Below are 9989 nucleotides of genomic sequence, written 5' to 3'. Positions count from 1 at the left end.
AAAAGATCTTAAACATCAAAGGATGAGATCATGGTTTTTGGCATGTATTGAAAATTATGAAAGAAATTATTAGTATTTCCTAGATCACTCATGTGCCATATTTTTTAAGGAATAAAAATTTCTCATTTTTATTAAAAATTAGGCTAAAATTACTTAATTTCTAATTTTTTCTAAGGTTGATTTTCTTCTCTCAATAACTACTCTATGGTTATGCAAATGTTTGCATTAAAGGAAGAAGTGTGAGGGATGTAAAGAAATTCCTTTTACTGTTTTTGCAACTGTGCTGTAAATCTAAAATTTATTCATAATGAAAGCTGTTTAATGCTACTTACATCTTTTAAAATATGGAAGTAGACTTTATCACAGATATAACAAAATAGCTTAGAATTTTGGGTTACTTGGCTTGTGTCCTAGTTTTAACTATATTACACATCAGCCTTTTTTCTTGTGGCTTAAAACATTGAATTAAACTAGATCTGTTATGAAATTACATCCATCCCTACCATTATGAAATCTTACCATTCCAATTTATATATTCTGATTATGATTCCTTTGTTCACAATATTTATTGTACATAAATTTTACCACAGTGAGAGACTATTTTTCATTCTCTTAATGGTATCCTTATGGACAGAAGTTCTTAATTTTGATGATATCCTATTGTCAAACTTTCCTTTATGGTGAGTGCCTTTTTGTGTCCTGTTTAGAAAATATTAACCTAACACAGATTATGAAGACATTTTCTCTTGTTTTTCATCTCATGCTTTATTATTTTGACTTTTACATTGTGATCTTGCCTGAATTACCTCGGAATTACTTATAGTATGTGGTATCAGAAAGGAGTCCTCCCTCCCTCCCTCTCTTCCTTTCTTCCTTCCTTTCTCCTCCTTCCTTCCTTCTTTCCTTCCCTCCTTCCTTCTTTTTTATTTTTGCATATGGATATCTAGTTAACCCCAAACTACTTCAGGACCGATTTCATTATTAAAAGCCATTATTAAAGGCAGTTCAGGGGAGGTTGGCACATATTTATGTCATCTCTCTCTCTCTCTCTTTTTTTTTCTTCTTCTCTTGCCCTTCTGCCTTCTACCATGGATTGACACAGCAAGAAAATCTTTAGCAAATGTTGATCCCCTCGACCATAAACTTTTCAGTCTCCAGAACTGTAAAGCCAATAAATTTCTGATTATTATAAATTATTCAATCTCAGGTATTCTATTATAACAACACAAAATAGGCATAAACATAAGGAAACACAGAACAATCATCTCCTCCAACAAGCTCTGCCCTACACAATTAATCTTAGCTCCATACTCTTCTTCAGACTACCCAAAGTACCCCATTACATGCCTCTCTGTTACTGTCCCTTTCACTGGAGTGTTGAGAGCCACATTCACCTTGTATTTCACTTACTTTCTATCCCCTTACTAAAATTTACTATTTTATTTATTAAGTGAATGGACTGGGAAATAAAAGTCAAATTGAGTCACAATGTTTGATTGACCTACAAGTACAAGCTTGGGATAGGCACCCTCTAACATAGCCCTCTATGATTCCAACCTCCTGAAATTTACAAGTTTGTGTACTTCAGTTCCCCGAGTTTAGACTGATTTAGTGATGGTCATGATGGTTCTTCTTCAAATTTATAATTTTAGGTGAATGTCAAGTACATGAAAATTACCTTCATGACAAGTCCTCTCCATGAAAAAAAAAAGTAGAAGAATTTTAAATCGGGAAAGATGTACTTCAAAATATTAAAATACAATTCAAACATAAAGATATTAATAAAAGTAAAATCTATAAAAGGAAAAACAAGGCAAAGTTTTCTTCAGAAAATTACAGCATTTACTTGCTTACCAGAGCACGTACTTCTCAAATAGAATGTAGCTAAGATGATGGGATGTTGCTCCCAAAATCAGGTTAGTGTCACTTCTAAGGTTACAAAAAGAGCATAACTTCTGTCTTGGACCTTTTACTGGGTTACATAGTGTCCCCAAAACATTCATGTCCAACTGGAGCATCAGAAAGTAATTTTGATTAGAGACAATATCGTTGTAGATGTATTTAGTTTAGGTGAGTTTTACTGGATTAAGGTGGATTTTAAGCCAATGACTCGTATTCTCCGAAGAGGCAATAGACACAAACACTTAGGTGATACCACCACATGACAACAGAGGCAGAGATTAGAGTAATGAGTGCATGAATGGTATAGTATCAGAGATGATTACTAAAAAGAAAAAAAAGGAAAATGAGTCACAGCGGTTACTATGCAAGATAAAGTGGTCAAACCAAGCCTCTCTGAGGAGTTGACAACTGGACAGAGCCTTGAGTGAAAAGAAAGGAAGGGGGGAAAAAATCACATGATATTTATAGAACTAGCTTTCCAGGAAGATAACACAGTCAAAGTAAAAATGTGGGTACAGAGGAAGTCATGAGATGCTTGAGGGATAAAAAAGTTGCCAAAGTAGTCAGAGTACTGAGAGGCAGAGAAAGAGAGGAAAGAAAATATGTTATTGAAGATATGAGCAAAGAAAAATTGTTTTTATTGGACCTTGTAGAGTGCAACAAGGACTTTCAGTTTTATTCTAAGTCGGGTAAAAAGCCATTGTTGTTGGACTCACATTTCAAAAGGTATTCTATGACCTTTCTGAGAAGAGAGAAATGGGTGGCAAGCTAAGTAGGAGCAGAAGGCAGGGAATTAAGAGAATGTTTCAGTTGTACAAGGTGAGAAAAAAAAGATGGTTATTCAGACTATGAAAATAGTTTAAAAAGGTTGAAGTCTTGTATGTTTTGAAGGTAGACCTGGCAGGGATGAATTGAACATGGTGAGGACATTTTGGGCCTGAGAAACTGGATGCATGATGATGTCATGAGGGGGGACACTTGGGGAAAGCAGGGAGTAGAACCTGGGGACTTCATTTATAGACATGTTCCAGGTGAAAGTCCTTCTGATATTTATGAAGGGGATCATAACATCCTTGGTAACAGGTGGGCAGGCAGAGTGTGCAGGTACAGCTCTGGTAAGTGTGTAGAGATGGTCCAAAGGGTCTGTTCAAAGTTTCTTGTGTCCCCTTCAATTTTCGGTGAAGGAGATAAGAAACAAAATCATCACCAGATCCCAGAGAATAGGAGAAAATCTTTACCACCTGCACCTCAGATATGACATTAATTTCAAGGATATACAAAGAACTCAAAAAACTCAACACCAAAAGAAAGCAAATAACTCAATCAACAAATGGGCAAAGGAACTGAACAAACACTTGACAAAATAAGAAATATGAATGGTCAAGAAATGTATGAAAAATGTTCCACATCTCTAGTAAAAGAAAAGTGGTGCAGGACTGACACCCAGGATAAGAAGTATGTTTATTGTCATGTGCCTGACAAGGCTGCTCTGCATAGAGAGAGGGAGAGCAGTAGCAACTCTCCCTTGAATGTTACCTTTTATAGGCTAGAATCATGGCCGCAGGGTAGGGGCGGGTTTAGTCTTGACTGGCATAATAAGCATTCCCTGTTCTTGTGGAAGGCAAGTGTGTTTCTTGGGAACAAAGACAGGCAGTTTTCCTATCTCTCAGAAGAGGGAACAGGGAAATGAGCATGTCTCTTATCTTCTCAAGGAGAGAACAGGGAAACCAGTAAGTCCCCATCTCAGGGCCCCATAAGTTCTCTCCTATCTCTCAATTAGAGAACAGGGAGACTGGCACATCTCCAGGTTTATCTCAGGCTAGTTTTATTTCTTGGGAATAAGAACAGTATTCATAAAGCGGGGGTGGGGGAAAGGAAGATGGCTGCAATTATGCCAACATCTAGCAATTAGAGAAATGCAAATTAAAACTAGACTGAGATTCCATCTCACTCCAGTCAGAATGGCAATTATCAAGACTATGAGTAACAATAAATGTTGGCAAGGATGTGGGGAGAAAGGTACTCTCATACATGGTTGGTAGAACTGAAAATTGATTCAACTACTCTGAAAAGCAGTATGGAGATTCCTTAGAAAAATTGGAATGGAAACCCCATTTGATCCAGTTATGCCACTCCTCAGTCTATACTCAATAGACTTAAAAATAGCATACTATGATAATGCAGCCACCTCAGCATTTGTAGCAGCTCAACTCACAGTAGCTAAGCTATAGAAACAACCTCAAGTGTCCTTCAATGGATGAATGGATAAAGAAAATGTGGTTTATATACATAATAGAATATTAGTCTTAAAGAATAATGAAATAATGGCATTTGCCAGTAAATGAGAATATCATGCTAAGTGAAATAAGCAAATCCCCCAAAACCAAAGGTTGAATATTCTCTTTGATTTGTGAATGCTAACCCAAAACAAGGGTGGTTGGGGAGGGGAATAATAGAAATCCATTGAATTAGACAAAGGGAAAGGAAGGAAAGTGAGGAGGGAGAGTATTAGGGAAGATAATAGAATTAATCAGACATAACTTTCCTAGCTTCATATTTGAATACATGACCAGGGTAACACTGCATCGTGTACAACCACAAGAGTGGGATTGTAAATAGAATAAGTTACAGTCTATGTATGTATAATTTGACAAAATCCATTCTACTTTCTTGTATAATTAAAAAGAAAAAATTTTAAAAAATAAAACAAAACAAAACAAAAGCATCACTGAAAAATGAGGATGGGAGGAAGGTGTTCGAGGAATTGAGAAAATGAAAATGTGCAAAAATAGTCATTGAGGAGAGCTGGACAGTAATTGAAGGAGAGAGCCAAAATGCAAGTCAGGGGAGCACTGCGTGTGCTAGAGGTGTGACCATGGACCTGAAGCTAGAACAGTCAGGAGGATTGTGAGTTCTTCTCTTCTCCAAATATGTTTGAGTACAAGGTGTAGGGAAAGAGTAGGGAGAGCAGGATTTTAACATGGTAGTGGTAAAAAATGAGTGTCACAGAGTGACAAAGCAAGGGAGAAGCAAAGGAATAAAGGTACATGGAAAGCAGTGAGTATAGAGACTGACTATGGAGTTTAAGACAGAAAGCTATGCCAAAGTGGAAACTATTGATGAATCTATATTAACTAAAGGAGATCTTCTGCTTGCATTTCTCAGGATGTTTTTCACTCCACCTTGAGAGTTGTATAAGAAAAAAATATGTTAATACAAATGACAGGGTTGTGGCTGTAACAATACCAAAATATTTATTGAATATAAACCTACATTGAAATTTCTTTCACGGTGCAGAAGATGATACATGTGTCAGAAAACCAGGAGATGTGTGTGTTGCTGGGGATCACACCCAGGGCCTTGTGAACACTAGATAAGTCCTTTACCTCTGAGCTACACAGACAGCCCTTAATAAATCTTTATTGCACACCAGTCATAAATAATGTATTTTTTTTGTACTATTGAGGACATAAAAATGAATCACACATGGTTCCTATCCACATGGAGCTTATAGTCCAGTCATTACAATCACTTCTGTTCTCACATGTACAGAGCATAAGTACTGAGAGATAAAAAGTGATACAGAACTATCTGAAAAATATATGACAGTTTCTTGCAAAAACTAAGCATATACTTAATAATATAACTTAGCAATTGAACTCTAGGCCATTAATCCCAGAGGAGTGAAATTTAGGCTCATACAAAAACTTATGCATGAATGTTCACAGAAATTTTATTTGTAATTGCACCAAAACTAAAAACAACTGAAATGTCCTTCCATGGGTGAATGGTTAAACAAACTCTCAAATATTCATACCATGGAATACTACTCAGCAATAAAAAATAAAAAGCTATTTATACACAGAAACTTGCATAGATCTCAAAGGAATTGTGCTGAATGAAAAAGCCAACCTTAAAAGATTATAATACTATATTGTTCTATTTATATATACTTGAGATGGTAAAATTATACAGATGGAAATCAGATGATTGTTTGCCAAGGACTTGGTCAGGGGATAGGGTCAGGGAGGGATCCAGGTAGCAGTAGATAGGTAGAATCTTGTAGTCAAGCATCTTGACTATAGGGATGATCACACAAATCTACATAGGTGATATAATTACACAGAACTAAGCACATTCTCATGCATACACACAATTGTTATATTTTAAAAACTGGTAAAATCTGAATAACATTGATAGTTGGTCTTCATGTCAACTTTATGGTTATGACATATTGTACAATAGTTAAGAAAGCTGCTACCATTGCCAGAAACCGAGTAAAAGAATTTTTTCTGTATTGTATCTTCTAATTGAATGCAAATCTATTCAATAATCACCTAAAAAATAGTAGTTAAGAATTTCAGAAAGGAGGAAGTTACATATTTGGGGAATCAAGAAAGGATCGTGGAGGAGGCAACATTGGAAGTATGCTGTAGATTTTATTTTAATCTGGAAAATGCATCATTAGGCTGTTTTGTAAGTGAACAGCAGAGCATATACTTACACAAACTTAGATGGTACACATCAGTCACTTGACCCAAAGTGGATAAGGTGACCTCTGGCAAAACATTTCATAATGTTTTACAATATTTTTTTACAGGGAAAAGAACTATACTCTAAAATAGCAATTAAAAGTACAGTATAGTAAATATATTAACCATTAATTTAGTTGCTTATTATCATTATGTACTGATGTAGTTGCATGTGCTATACTTTTATATAACTGGCAGTGGAGTAGTTTTTTTTTTTTTTTTTTTAACCAGCATCACCACAAATGCATTGCACTACAACATTGTGATGGGTGCAATAAAACAAGATGATAGGAATTTTTTAATTCTATTATAATCTTTTTTTTAAAGAGAGAATTTTTTTAATATTTATTTTTTAGTTCTCAGCGTACACAACATCTTTGTTTGTATGTGGTGCTGAGGATCGAACCCGGGCCGCACGCATGCCAGGCGAGCGCGCTACCGCTTGAGCCACATCCCCAGCCCCATATTATAATCTTATGACTGCATCATCTTAGATTGTAATCTGTCATTGACTGAAATGTCATTATGTGGCACATAATAAAGCATAATGCAAAAATAAAAGATCCATTCAACAACATTAATTGAAAGATTATCATACAGAGACAACTTTAGTGTGTACTATGGGAAGAGATAAAAGATACTGAAGAGAAACCTCCTGGACTCTCTTTTTAAATTTTTGTATTTGCTCATTTTAGATATACATGACAGTAGAATGTATTTGGACATATTGTACACACATGGAGTAGAACTTTCCATTCTTGTAGTTGTACGTGATATGGAGTTACACTGGTCATGTATTCATACATGAACATAGGAAAGTTAAGCCCGATTCATTCTACTGTTCTCCTACACTCTTGTACAATTAATAAACATTACAATCACAACTTCTTAACCTCTAAAGCCATGGTTAATACATAGTCAAGAATACCAAAACTCACTATCAGTTACTTTTGAAAAAAAAAAAAGCTACTGTTTTATTTATTGATTTAATAAAGTTTTATTTATACAAATGTGCAGTTGGTTGGACTTGTTCATTGCATTTTCACCAGCAGCTGGGGCATCTCCACCCTTGGTATTTCTAGTATAAATTTCTTGAGCTCTGTGCTTTGAGACCAGTTTGAGAAGTCCTTTAATGAGGAGCTCTTGAAGGGCTTCAATCTCTCAGAGACAACAGCTGGCATTTGGGACCTTCCTTACAGAATTTGACAGAAGTAGCTTTGTCAAAAAGACTAGATTGATGAGCTTGTTCCGACTTTGCCTTTGAACCACTTCTTTTTGGCTTAGCCCCAGATTTGGTCACTGGGTCTGTCTTTTGGGGCCAATTTTCCCTCATCTTTCTTCTTTCTCTTGTCCTTAGGAAGCATCGTGAAGTACAGAGAGCAGTGGCTGCTACTGGAGCCTCACCACAATGTTAGACAAAAAGTCAAATCTACTATTCTAAAAATATGGTACTACATTATCTATTTCTCTATGCACATGAAGTTTGAACTATTGCTCATATTTTCACTGAGTTCCAAAATTCTATTTCTCAAATCTCTTGCAAAAGGAAATACCAAAAATATTTTTCTGAGGAATGTAATTCATTTATAAAATTAAACTTCTAAACTTTCTCTATAATTTAAACCCCTTCAAGTTTGTTTGCAGAGGGAGTTTTTCAAATCGTGTATCATATATTTTACTTTAGTTTGGAATCTAACCCCTAGAAATATAGAAAATACTAATAATTATGTCAATTTAAATGAAAAATTCATAAATTCACTTGCAAAGATGAGTTCTACTATTTGTTTTTGCAAGGCCCTTATATGGAATTTTGACTATGGTTTTCATTATTATTTGAAGGTACAGACATCATTAAATCCAGATATCCTTTTACACTAATCTTCTCATAGCTTGGGTGTGCCACTTAGTGGCCCAACTTCAGAATATACTTGGAGAATCAATTTTTAAGGGACCACTGCAAGTAATTTAGTTTGAAATATACTTATATCTTTGTATGAAATTCATCATTTCCCTCAAATTTTCCCCAAATATTATATGGAACAAGATAGTTTATGCAAAATATTTAACACTTATGTCAGCTTTCATATCTTATTTCATATCTCATTTTAGACAAGTTCCCAAATTTTATAATTTTATATGACAATATTATTTGGGTTGATAAAAATCAAATTTTTTCTGCTGCTATTCTCTTTCAAAGTGGCATGCATGTTCTGTATACATAGAGAAAAGGGTAACCAAAGACTCAGCACCATCTCATCATTAACAAATCACATGTCCTAATTTCAGTATGGTCTAGATCATTTGAATGTTGTGTCTTTAAAGACTCAGTAAACAATTACCAAAATTAGTACTGTGAAGGTGGCCAACATTAAGATTTTACTCTTCAGTCTTATATCTAGGCAACTAGAATTCAGTGCTGCATTAGATGCAGGAGGAAGGCAACTTCAGAACGTATTCCCTATCATATCCTCCCATCTCAGTGCAGATGAGTTTAGCAGGGCCACTAGTCAAACCAAGACTGGAAACAATAGCAGAGAAAGCATATTTGCAATCATCTCAAAGTGGAGGCCTGAGCCCCAGCTTCAGGTGCATGACTACAGATACACAGTAATGCCCAAGCCTTATTCCCTTCAAGGTTTTACAGTTTGAGAAAGCTTTAGATGCACAAGCAGGCACTTGTTGATCCCATTCAGTCAAGGCCATTTCAGTCAATAGTTTAGACAGATTCTTTCTTCATTACCTCCTGTTACTACCTAATTATTTTAGTACATAAGGTATGCCAGTTGTTCTCAAATAAATTTTCATTCTAGTCTCAAATTTTTAAAGAATTTTCAGTGAGTTTACTAATAATATGTTCCCCATCTTCCATTTCTTCATGGATTATTATATTATACTGTCAAGCAAATAGGTGATTCACTTATTTCACTATTATCGTCTTGAAACCTTCAACAGTGCAATATTAAATAACTATGATTCACTTTAACTTGTCCAGAACATTAGAGAAAGTTTATGTAATTACTGTAGACACAAGAAAAAAATAATTATTTTCATTTTTATCTTTGTGGTTGTTTAAAAATAAAAATAAAGCTCTTTTGGTTTCTCTCTGTATTTCTTTAACTTAGTTTCCTTTCTTTCTCCATCTTTAAATGTTGAATAGTCTGCTGTTTCTGTTAGATTGATCTTCCTTAATGAATATGAACATTTACCACATTCCACAAAGAAAAAAAAAACCTTTTTTTGCATACATATTTTTTTTCTTTTTCACATTTCCTTCCATTCCTTGTCACATACAATGAAAGTTGGGATTTCTTGCAATGAGAAAAGTTGAGGAAACGAACAGGATTATTTCAAATTGTGTATATGCAAAAGGGATTCATAGTAATAAATCAAAATTTTGATGACAGAAACCTAGAAAACAAATGAATGCAGGTCGAGCAGAGTCCATCTGGTAGAATTCAAGATGCTCAGGTGTAGAGCAGAGGTAGGAAGGAAATATATGCATCAAACAGTTCAGCGAGACAGGTCAGATCCTGATGATTTGTAAGGCTTCCATAA

The 9989-nt window shown here is 35.0% G+C and overlaps 1 pseudogene; it reads right to left on the bottom strand.

The window, feature by feature from the left end:
* Positions 1 to 7412: 7412 nt before the first annotated feature.
* LOC113196064 (small ribosomal subunit protein eS25 pseudogene) lies at positions 7413 to 7798 on the bottom strand (annotated as a pseudogene).
* Between the last annotated feature and the right edge of the window lie 2191 nt (positions 7799 to 9989).

The sequence above is a fragment of the Urocitellus parryii genome, chromosome 10 (genome assembly GCF_045843805.1).
Source record: "Urocitellus parryii isolate mUroPar1 chromosome 10, mUroPar1.hap1, whole genome shotgun sequence".
NCBI classification, from domain to species: Eukaryota; Metazoa; Chordata; class Mammalia; order Rodentia; family Sciuridae; genus Urocitellus; species Urocitellus parryii.
This window is presented reverse-complemented; position numbering and strand designations above follow the sequence as displayed.